The sequence below is a fragment of the Herpailurus yagouaroundi genome, unplaced genomic scaffold (assembly GCF_014898765.1).
Source record: "Herpailurus yagouaroundi ecotype Mexico unplaced genomic scaffold, PumYag 180, whole genome shotgun sequence".
In the NCBI taxonomy this organism is placed as follows: Eukaryota; Metazoa; Chordata; class Mammalia; order Carnivora; family Felidae; genus Herpailurus; species Herpailurus yagouaroundi.
The window spans coordinates 9,452,660-9,465,160 of NW_024412411.1; the positions used below are offsets into that span (position 1 = coordinate 9,452,660).

Below are 12,501 nucleotides of genomic sequence, written 5' to 3' on the forward strand. Positions count from 1 at the left end.
CTGGTGACTCTTTCATTTCTAAGGTTTGGTCATTTTGATATCTATTTTGAAGAATTAGAGCGAAGTTAGCATTTAACATGCCTGGAAAAAAGTGGGACAAGACAACTAAATGTCTACTCCTTCTCCCCTTTCATTTTGAAGATGTGAGAACTAACCACAGGGGTTACTGAACTTGCACAGCTCACACAGCTATGTGTGGGCCATGTCTTCTGAGCCTTTCCATGACCACAGCAAGCATGGAGGATGGTGAAATCGAATCTCCTATGATGACTTGGCAGGTTTTGAAAGTAGGAAGGCAGACAGAGAGGCCTCCGCGGCTCTGAGCAATGCAAGGCTCTACTCAATGTTGCTAAGGGCACTTGAGCAGAAGACAGAAAAATGCAGGCAGGAGGGCCCACTGACAGAATCATTTCTTTAGAAGCCTACCTGAAATTTCACCAACTAATAACTTCAATCTGCACCATGATTGCAGCGCATGTAGTATTTGTGCTTGGAGAGCATCAGAGTCCAAAAAGAAATAGATTTTGAAAGACTTATCATGTTGAAGGGGGGTTAGACTTATATCGCGTATAACATAATATTTTTGGAAAAGAAAACAAAGTCAGATGGCTGGAAAGGGAGGGTTGTGAAAAGAAGGTAAACCAAAATGTAGCATAAATGTTTTTATAACCATTTCGTTGTGTAGTGTCTGTCATGGGGTTCTTCGTCTACCATCTTTCTTCAGAAAACTGCCCACCCCCACCCCACCCTTCTGCATAAACCTAGTGACCATGGGAGCAGCCACCATTCAGTGCAGTGGCTCCTGATGTACCTGATCCTTTTGGGGGCAACTAGTGCCATTAAATGAGATTCTAAACGGAAACAGAATGTCCTTGGTGACTGAGCCTGAACGGTACAAAACTTAGGAACCCACATTTTCTAACAGGTAGAGAAAGTAAATCTGTAGCACAAGAAAACACTTGAACCAACTATTAGGAAAAAAGAAAAAAAACCCCAGAAATCAAAAAAAATGGTGCAGTGTGGTTGCTCTGTGAGAGTCTGCACTGTTTTACTAATTCCCTTCTTTGTTCAAGCTATGTCTACTGGGGTTTCTTCCTCTTTCAGTCCAAGAGTTCTAGCTACTAGAGTGAACACCTCTATTATGAAATTAAAGGAAGAAGAAAAAAGAAGGAAGAAGGGGGTAGGAGAGGGAGTAGAAGGAGGATCCATAATTCCTATATTTGGTATGTTGATAAGCCAGTAACAGCTTGAGGGCCTGAAGAACTGAGACACATGACTTAGAGAGGCCCTGAGGAAAATATTCTGTAAGGCTGAAGTATAAGGTTAGGGTCCTTGGGGGCACCTGGGTGGCTCAGTCAGTTGAGAGGCCGACTCTTGATTTTGGCTCAGGTCACGATCTTACAGTTTGTGGGTTTGAACCTGTGGTGACAGCATGGAGCCTGCTTGGGATTCTCTCTCCCTTTCTCTCTGCCCCTCCCCCACTCAAGCTCTCTCTCAAAATAAATAAATAGAAACTTAAAAGAAAAAAGAAAGTTTAGGGTCCTTGAGATATACCTTCATGCACCATGCACACAAATACAAGTATACAATCATACACACAATTATGAATTACGTATTTATCTTTGACCCTTTTCAAGCACTGACTCTTATTTGAGGTAGATATTACTTTTCCTGAGGTAGAATCTAGTATCCTGATTTTAAAAACGGCGAGACTGAGATTTCAATAGATCAGGCGTTATGCTCAAAGCCACAAAATCAGTTGGTGGCAGAACAAAGGCTTCAACTCAGGTCCTTTGAGTCCTCAGCTCAAATTCTCCCCTGTTTGACTTTGAGTCAGCACTCCCCGGACACCATTCAAGCAGAAACTGGATGGCTCTCCACAGGCAGGTGGGCAAGAGGATTTCTTCCAGGTATGAGAGTTGGAACTGAATGACAGGTCACCCCTCTTCTAGATCTCTGTCCCTAGGAGATACTGAGCCCTTGACTCGGTACCGAAATCTACAATGGAATTAAGTTTCCTGCTGCAAACTCTGAACAGTAATTGGTATTATAAGCAGGAAACATAACAATGAAAGGCATTTAAACCTCCTGTTGTTAAGAATCTTTAGGTCAATAGCGGCATTTTAAAATCAATTTGAGGGTTTGCTGGAAGATACAGAAGAGAAACTACAATCAACGTAATAAGGTTAGATAACCCTAGTCATGTTAATAGCTACCTAAAGCTTGACATCAATCCCTTACATTGATTCTCACTTACAGTTTAAAAAAAAAGAAAAGGAAAAAAATTAGGAAGGACGAGCATAATACATAATCTCAGTGAAGCATCAAATTAGTATAAATAATGATTAAGAATAATTGCTCCTGTTATTGGAGAACACGTTGAAAATGAGGTTTCCAGGATATCTGCTGACAATGAGGAGAGGCTCTGGCAGTTTCGGAATTCAGAGAAGGGGAAGATTAATTGGTGTTGCAAAAGTACACCTGTGATAGGGAAAGTAGAGCTCACAGAGCTGGATAGAGGGTCAGATTCCTCCTCACCAGGGAGGAGCTGCTCCCTCATTAATGTTGGCAGGACTGGCGCCACCTAGTGCTTGGCACTGTGCTGCGCATGGCAGGGGATACAAAGAATACGAGATTGTCCGTTGGCGTGGTTATAAAGATGGTGTGATAATAAGAAGAAAGCTGAATGTGAAGTCAAAATCCTGTGTTTGCATCCTACCCCACCAGTTCCAAGCTCTGAGTCTTTTGTATTCTCCTCTCAATCTCAGTTTCCTTATCTGTCCAAAGGAATAGTAATGCCTACTTGCAGAGTTGTGAGAGGAACCACATAATGTGTGTATAATGATCCCACCAAATGGCACATAATTTTTTCCCCAAGGATAAGAGAATTTCTCGGAGCCAAATAGCTAGTCATTGGAGGATCTAGGTTTCACACCCATGTTATCCTTATCCTGGATCCCAAGTTCCTGAGCACTAGGCATACTTCGCAGTCTCAGAAATTACATAGCCCAGGGGTTCCAAATACAGTATACACCATGGACACGACTGCTATCCCCTCACTCCCACACACGTACATTCTGGCAACCCAAGGTTTGAAACTACAGGCACCATGAGATTAACGAAGTAGAATTTGCTGAATGAATAAAATTTTAGCCAAAAAGCAATAAAGCAAATGAATTCAAATAAGACTATCAGAGATAAATGTATGACATTCACCTTGTCATGTCAAATACTGACAAACACCTGGAACCCATCATGAAACTATAAGCCATGTGAGGGCGGGAACTATGCTTGATTTTGCTTACCTCTGTATTCCCTATATCTAGCATTGGTGGTACTCAATAAAAATTCTCTGAGTGAATGAATACGTTAAAAAAAGGCATTAAAAATATTCCTTTAAGGTTTTTGTAAAACCCTGGTTGCTTACAACTTAGCTACTTAACATGCTTTTTTCTTAAAGGTGAGAACTTTTGAGGACTATAGAAGTTACTCAATTTGCTCATGCAAATGCCAGAGCTTAGCAAAAACTAGTCACGTGACCCCTAGTTGAGAATATTTAGATCCATGGGCACATTTATTGGCTTACAGAGGGGAAGGCCATGGAATGAGTGGCTTCACGAGAAAAACCATCAGAAAGCTGCAGAGGCCAGTCTTGAATATAACTGGTTCATTTTTTGATATCTTCCTTGTGAATTTTGACTGATGGAGATGAAAACTCTTTTGGATCTCTCTGGAGTCTTCTGTCCAAGTTTGTTCTGACTGACACACTATAGGATTGCTGCTAATTAGTATGTGAAGGAATGTTAAGGTCAGTTAAGTCTAACAAACAACTGGGTTTACATTTCTTTCCTTTTTTTTTTTTTTTTTTTTTTTTTTTTTTGGTTAGGCTGAGGCTGTTCTGCTGATACCTGGGTTTTTACAAGTATGCAAACTCTCGAACCCGCTTCAGGATTTTTGGTGGGAATAGCAAGTGCGTGCCCAACTTTTGAATATTTGTTTATTCCCACATACTTTTGATCATTCACTTACTCAGACATTTATCTATCCATTAACTCCCTCTTCCATTCATTATTGCAAATATTTGTTCAGTGACTTGCAAACGTGTAAACCACTGACCTAAATGTTCAAGTTTGTCTGCAGTGAAATACTTTACAACACATCTCCAAGAGCTTATGAGATATCTTGAATGCACATTAAATGCAACATGTCCAAAAGAGTGTTTTTACATTTCAAGCCTGCTTCTTTTCCTGTGGTCCTTATTTCAGTTATTGACACACCCATCTACCTACCCATCTGGAACAATATGAAAACCTTAGAGTTATTTTTCATTTTCTTTTCCACGCTTCATACAATTAATTTTAAAATTCTGCTGACAACTATATAAATATTTTATACACTCATTTTAAATATCTCTAGTTACACTTCTCTCCCCCAGCCATGCCTCCCACATTGACATGATTTTTTCAAGCACTGAGTAGCACCTACTCCTGTATGGCTGGAGATACACAAAGGAGAATGCCTAAGGTCACAGTTATAGCATCCCTGCCCTCATGGATTTTGAGATCAAGACCACCATTTAATCCGTGGAGCAAACTATCTGAGAAGCAAAGTCACAAAGTTGAATTTATTGTAAGTAGTAAAGAGTTTGCTGGGCAGACTAGGAAAAGCACAGATTTCAAAAAGTGGTAGACTTTCCAAAGTATTGAAAGGGTTGATGTAAGGGAAAAGTGTAATTGTGGATGGGACTGCTGGCTTGTGGGCACTCAGGAGTGTATTCATTGGACAAAGTTCTCTCCCAGTTGGTTGGCTGTCATATGTGAGGGAAATGCCAATGATATTCACTGAGGCGCGTGGCTTCTGATCCGTTAAACAGATTTAAAATGGGTTCTGGTAATTTCAAAGCTACAGAACTGCCGTTGATCAGTTAGGGAAGTTTGGAGCTGCTTTTGGTGACTACCAGCAGTTACAAAAATAATCAGTTTTTTCCTATGTATTTGGAATTAAAAAAAAAATTCTCATGAGCTCTCCTTTATACCCACCACTTCCGCTCAAAGTAAAAGCCAAAACTCTCACAGCAGTTTTTAGGATTCTATACAATCTGTTCCCATCCACCCTATAGACCATTTACTCTGCAACCTTCACCCCTTTGCTGATTACGCTTCAGTTACTCTGCTCTGCTCCTAGTCCTGTTTCCATCCCAGGACTTACAGATATGCTTGATGGAACGTTATTCCCCCAAATATCAGTATGAATCAATCCTTGTGTCCTCTGGTCTTTGCTTAAATTACACCTTCACCTTCTTAGGGACACCAGTCCTGACCACCACCCACTTTACTCTTTAACATTGCAACCCTACTCATCCACTCCCCCTGATTTATTTTTATTTGATCTAAATAAATGATTTATTTATGTCATCATTTAACATAACACACACATAAACACGTGCATATACACGGGCACACATATATACACGTTTTTAAAGTATTGATTTAGTTTCTCTCTCTTTACACCAAAATGTGAGGTTCATGAGGGGCAGAAGTTTTTGTTAAAGTACTGTGTTCCTATCTTCTAGAGTAATTAATACCTGGTACACAGTAGGACTTGATAAATATTCATTAACTCAATTCCTTGTCTGCTAAGAGTCCCCTATGTAGTTTGCACACCTTCAACTGCCCCTTGATACTTTCACAACATCTATTCTTTGCATTGTTATCAGTGCCATTGTCTCAGAAACCAGTTAGATGCCTTAAATCTTATTTGTAAAGGGAAGGAGGGAAGAAATGTGGTAGAGTTTGAAAGAGAAGGAAAAGTTTCAAGGATAAATGGAATTTGGATGATGGCACTCTCTGCTGAAAATAATTCAGCGTTTCTCCACTGCACTTAGGATTAGTTCCAAAGTCCTCATTGTGGCTTGCAGTGTGCCTCAACTCGTATTTCTACATTCATCTCTGGTCTTCTGTTCATTGTTTTTCTCCTTTATGTGAATTCTCTAAACATGCCATGTAGTTGTATGCCTTATGGCTTCAATTATGTGGTTATTCTCTCTGTAAAATTTCAATCTTTAGGTTGTACCGAATGGATACTTCAAGTTCTAACTTAAAAGCTACCAATTCTGTAAGGATTTGCCAGATTCCTGCTAAATCTGTTTAATCTCTTCATCCTTCTCCCCACTGCTGCATGATCATGACTCTCTTAAAGAATTTAACTTATGATAATAGCTTCTGACTCTTCACAAAACTCTCAACTAACTGAAGGTGAAATCACACCATCGCTTCGTCATCATCATATTACCAGGAAAGAAGGAGTTTTCGTTACCAGCATAGCACCTAGCAAAGAGAAGATGCTCTATAAAACTTTCCTGAATAAATGGATAACTTCATAGTAACTTTAGGGGTGCCTGGGTGACTCAGTCGGTTAAGTGTCCTACTTCAGCTCAGGTAATGATCTCATGGCTGGTGGGTTTGAGCCCCGTGTCAGGCTCTGTGCTGACAGCTCAGAGCCTGGAGCCTGCCTCAGATTCTGTGTCTTCCTCTCTCTCTGCCCACCACTCCCTGCCCCCCTCCACTTTTGCTCTGTCTCTCTCCCTCTCTCTCAAAAAATAAACATCAAAAAAAAAAAAAAAAAAAAGGAATCTTCATAGTAACTTTAGAGAACAAAACTACTATTTTTGCCAAATAATAGCTAATTAGAATTGGGGCTTCATATGTACTGGACATTTTGCAAGTTTCAACCTATTTAGTCTTTCCATTACCCCCATAAAATATCACCATCTCCTTTTTACAAAATAGTTAACTGAATCACACATCAATCAAATAACTACTCTCAAGCACACTGCTTTTAAGTTGCAAAACTGGGGTTGAAACCCATGCAATTTACTTCTACATTATGCATTCCGAACCATTTACTACACAGGCTTCCTACCAAGTAGAGCCCCAAAGATGTGGGCAAAGACTGGTTTGACTATTCAACACCTGAGTGACTATGGGCAGGTTATTTAATCTTATGAAATAGAGTTTTTGCATTGGTGATGTAAAAATAACAATATGTAATTGGCAGGATTGCTGCAATAACTCAAATCAATAATGGACATGAAGTTTCCATCCCTTTCCCTGGTGGCTTGCATGGCACTAACAGAGAAGCTGACTTATTGGCTAGGTTTACACTTGCCTTGATAACTTATGGCCCATTAAAGTAATGCAGCACCAAGTCGATACTCTTATAGAGTTTCTAAAATCCACCCCATTTTCCTTCAATTCAAGTCAGCAGAAAGGACTTAATGTTTTTCTCCATGAGAGTTCTGCAGAAAAATAAGATGAGTCATCACCTTCTGTCTGGACCTCAGTGTAGAAAGTCTGTGTTGAACTCCATGCCAATACCTATTCATGTGTGTTAAGTGGCTCCTTGCCCTGGGAAACATTAATTGAACCTGGGGGATAAGCCAGCAATGTATTTCTGATCCCCCTTTGAAAGAGAAGGCAACAAGCCCCAAGTTGTCCAAACGGGAGGCAGGGAAGAGAGAAAGACAGGGAAATTATTCAACTGATTCATTATTGAGAACTCATGACAATGTTTTTCGTTTTTGTAGCATTTACAGTTTACAAATAATTTTAAATGGGCATAATCTCCTCCTTCCAATCCTGGTCAGAGTCAATGTCATTATTATAACTTAAAGATGAAGAGACTGAGGATCTAATAAATGGCATGTTAACAGACACTAGTTACCAAAAATCCCAATTTAACACCAACATCTTCAGGCCTTTGTCCTACAGGCCGTTTTTACTATACCTACTCGCCATTCCAAGTGTAAGAAGGCAGAGTTCATGAGGTAAATGCTTTATTAGAACAGCTGGCACCAGAATTTCCCTTAGGATTATATTATCTTGGGAAAATATATCTTGATCAAAAAAAAATTGGAGAAGATAAGAGTCTGTGGGAAAGCATGAACCAAGGTGAAGTTTAGGGACAGACAATAAGAAAGATACTTTTTACCATTCCTCTTGGTTTTTATCATTTGCTTACTTTAGTAGTCATACGTGGGAAAAGAAAACTTAACATTTTATATGACCATGAGTAGGTGGATGGCTATAAAGATACAAACCTGAACATTACTGATATTGCTGATTGCACACATTTACCTTCCTTCATCAATAGAATCTGTTTTTATATTTTACGAAGTAAAACAACTCAAAATACCCAGAGGTCTATGGAAAAGCAGAATGCATCCAGATGGCCCAGGTAAGAAAAAGACAAGAAGAAGAGATGAGTTTGCCCAGGCTTGAAGTGAATGTCTCTGAAATATATTTGTCAATGTTCTCACTGACAGTAAGGGGCAATCAGCTTTCCCTAACTTAATTTCACTTCCTGCTGTTTGTACTAGAACGGAGTTACAGTGTAACTGTTTTCTTTTCATTATAATCTTGGCCCTAAGGAGTCAGTCATCCCAGAACTCCCAGTCAGAAGTACTGTTTGAAACACAGTGCTGGATCTGGTGTCAACAGATGTGGGTTTGAATCCTGCCTCTGCCACCTAGTGTAAACGTAGATGATTCACTTTCCCTTACAAGCTTCTCATCATACCTATAAGAATTTTGGAGTTTTCACTAGATTTCAGATGTTTGTATGTGAGTGAAAGACTGGAGTTATGAGTCCATTAGGAGTTTACTTCATTAAGCTGATTGGCAGAAAGTTTTCTTAACGCAGCCCATATCTACCCTTTTAAGAAAGAGAAAGGACAGGGAGAAAGAATACTTAGAAATGTGTATCCCAGATCAGAGGTCCAGCATCAGCATCTACCAGGGCCTGTTAGAAACGCAAATCATCAGGACCCACCCCAGACCTACTCAGTTATGACTTCTGGGGTGGAGCTCCATACCTGTGTTATATCAAGCCTTCCATGCGATTCCAATACTCACTAAAGTGAGAGAACCACAGTCCTTGAACCAGGGTGAAATAAGAAGTGAGTCCATGCAATCTCTGAGTTTGGTTCCCTTACCCATTCCCCTGGCCTCACACCTAAAACCTAGCACATAGGTTTGCAGGCAGACACTGGAAGAACACCTACTCCAGTGTTTCTCGTCTACTGTTCCCTCTTTATGAGCCTAAAGAGTGCTATGCCCACCTTTAGTGTTTTCTAAATATGCACTAAACTGTACCAGAAAGCAAATCAGTTCAGTAGTCTATAACACTGCTTTGTTTTCTGACTATTCACGCTTACCAGGAGATTCTTGCATGCCCATTCTAGGGGACCTTAACTTTCTCCTTATTCCCAACTCCAAAATCTACATGTATATTCTGTACACACTGCAATGTGCCCATATATTCTTTCTCATTTCATAATCACCTCTACCTCTCAAGATTCTAGAAACTGGCAGCCCTGCTCCATCCCAATGGATCATCCAGACGCCTGTAGGCTTTCTTATCTTCTCTTGAATCAATGCAATGTAAGCTTTGGTGAATTTTAGGAGCATACTCGTCACCTGCAAAGGTGGTTTGGCAATACCTACCTACTTTACCTACCTACTTCTGTGTCAGAGCACAGAGAAACTACTAGAACTATTTTCTGCATATTTGTTCAGGTTTAACATTTAGTTCGTTACCACAACACTTGGGCTATTTATTAGTTTCTATGCCACAGAAGCTGCTATGTAGTAGCTCATTTGTGGCAAATCTAGTCTCACTTGACTGCATTTCTCTTCTGAATGGAAATTGCTAAAGAGAATATAAAGGCCCAAAACCTACCCAAAGAAAACCAAAAGGAAGGCCCAAACTTGACACTCATAAATAAGAAGAAAACTCTTAGAAAAAGAAATCATACCAATCTTACTGAGAACTAATGGCTAGATTTCATATTTCAAAAAGGAGATGTGTGAAAAGAAAGTTGGAGTTAGGAATTATCAATTTATACTGTTTATTGTTCTTCTGTACTTTGCTATACTATAATACTATTTCCAAGAAATATTTTACCATCAGAATGCATATTACCAAATGGAAGCAATTTTGTCTGAGTCATTCGGTGTGGCCAGCTGGTCACCAAGGGGAGGAATGACAATGCCTGGCCTCAGTTTCCCAGTACTATGAGGTCGGTGCTATAATCACCCACCCTGTTTTACAGAAAAGGATATAAGGACACAAAGACAATGAAGTCTCCCAACACTAAAAATCACTGTGAAGTGTGCGGTAGCTTCAGGCCTCCCAAGAAAATGGGGTTTAGAATTAGTTTGCAATCCTATAATTAGTACAGAAATCCGGGATGAGATTAGGGAACCTGTCCCTCTAAGTTTTCTTCTAGTTTCTGCCTTGCGTACACAATACGGGTGACTGAGCCCTTTCCTTGACCTCCTAGTTTTGTTCTAATTCCTTTCTGTGGGATTGTGGAATTGGAGTCGTTCACTTAGGCTTTGCCTACTTCCCTGGAGCTCACAGGTCCTGAATTTCACATTGACGCTAGAGATCAGATGCTGCCACTACAGCAATGTGTGTGTGTGTGTGTGTGTGTGTGTGTGTGTGTGCGCGCGCGCGTGTGTGTGTTTAATGGCCTATACCTCAGATCAGACTCCCTTGGATGTCAAAGCTTGTCCAGACTAAACACAAGTCTCCAAATCCCTTAGGATGCAGACCAGTGTCATGTCGCCTCTGCCCACCATCCTGCAGCAGACCCTTCCCCCATGACTGAGCACACTGCAGGTTTCCCTCTGCAGCCTAGCCAGAAATCCATTCAAATGACATAATTTGCACTGACCAGTGCTATTGTTCAAAGAAAGCTTTCATTTTCTTCTCCTGACATTTTCTCTTTTAAAACACAGGAACACAACAGATCGGGAAAATTTTCAGTGCTTTGTGAGAAGCCTACTATAGTATTTTCTAATAAAGGGACACAGATAAAAAGGAAGAAAAAGTGACCAAAAATTCAGATCCAAAAGAATTGTCACTTGAAATATTGCCCTTACCTTTTAATGCAAGAAAAGATCAAGTGTTCCAACGATGTCCTCACTCCTTCAGGGAAAAACCCCACAAAACATAGCTTCTGCTGAGAGAATAATGAATGAATGTTACTCATGGGCATCTAATGACTGAGTTTCAGAGCAGTCATAAGCATTTTCAATCATGGGCTTATGTCTCAGTACTACTAGTTTCAAAAGCCAATCCAGTGTTTTGTGAAATGCTGGGTGGGATGGTGCCCATACCGCCCTGGATATTAAGAGATCTAGGCGTTTATTCCTACTGTGCTCCAAATTCTGCGTTACTTCCTCATTTTGAGACTTCAAATGAAGATGAAGTGGAACAAGCAAACAGGGGCCAGATGATAAGAGCTTTGTATGCCATATTATGATGTCTCACGTTTATCTTCTGTGTAATTATCGAAGGGATTTACTGAGAAGTTTTAAGCAGTGACACGTTTTTGAGGAAATATGCTGCCAGCTGGGTGGGACTGTGCTGTGAGGGAGCAGGCATGGAGGCAGGAAGGCCATTTAGAACGATGGTAGACATCCCAGAGACAAGAGATGATGAGATTTAAACTATAGCGACGGTGGCAGAGTTGACACCGGACCATGCATCAAAGTGAGTGATCAGTGAATATTTATGGAAAGGAGAGGAAGGAAGGAAGGAAGGAAGGAAGGAAGGAAGGAAGGAAGGAGGGAGGTGGGGAGGGAAGGAGGGAGGGAAGGGAGAGGAAGGGAAGGGAAGGAGTGGAGCTGAAAACAGCTGAAATTTTCCCAGGTAGCGAAATGACATAGACCATATAAAATCTTTAAAAATCTTGTTCTTTTTTTTTTAATGTTTCTATGTTTTTGAGAGGGAAACAGAGCACAAATTGGGGAGGGGCAGAGAGAGAGAGGGAGACACAGAATCTGAAGCTGGCTCCAGGCTCTGAGCTGTCAGCACTGAGCCGTCAGCACTGAGCTGGATGCGGGTCTCAAACTAACAAACTGTGAGATCATGACCTGAGCCGAAGCTGGAAATTTAACCGACTGAGCCACCCAGGTGCCCCTAAAAATCTTGTTATATAGCAGCAGTTCTCAACCAAGTGGCACATTAAAATCATTTGAGTAACCTAAAAAAACGCTTGATGTCATGACTATATTCCAAACCAATTAAATTAGAACCTCTAGGGGTGGACCCCAGGCCTCAGTATTTTTTTAAATGCTCCCCAATGATTAGAACATGCAGGCAGGGATGAAAATCAGTGTTCTGTAGACTGTCTGCCTCTAGAATCAATCTCTGCTTAATAATCAGTTGCCATGGAAATTCATCTACCAGCTGGGTGAGTGTTGTCCAACCTCCAGGTTACTTTGAAAACTAAAAATAACTGATACTTTTCAATCATTGGAATAATAAATTTATTTTATGATCCACAGAGAAATGAAAAGTACTGCAGTAGGACCCACTCTTCCTCTCTGTATACCCTTTCAGGTGTGCTCGGTATTCTCTGCAGGTGGGCTCCAAGTCTACCTATTCACTAAACAGAACCAGAAAAGCCACTGGACGTTTGCTCTCCCTTGCT

The 12,501-nt window shown here is 40.6% G+C and overlaps 1 protein-coding gene across 4 annotated transcripts in view; it reads right to left on the minus strand.

Moving 5' to 3' along the window:
• TENM4 (teneurin transmembrane protein 4) overlaps positions 1–12,501 on the minus strand; it is a 2,953,639-nt gene that overhangs the window by 1,598,049 nt on the left and 1,343,089 nt on the right. For 3 of the 4 annotated variants that reach the window (XM_040489711.1, XM_040489709.1, XM_040489712.1), the window contains exon 6: positions 10,946–11,022. The gene's annotated coding sequence lies outside the window, so the exon portion shown is untranslated. Of the gene's footprint in view, positions 1–10,945; positions 11,026–12,501 lie in introns of all 4 variants that reach the window. The other variant, XM_040489706.1, reaches the window with a different exon arrangement.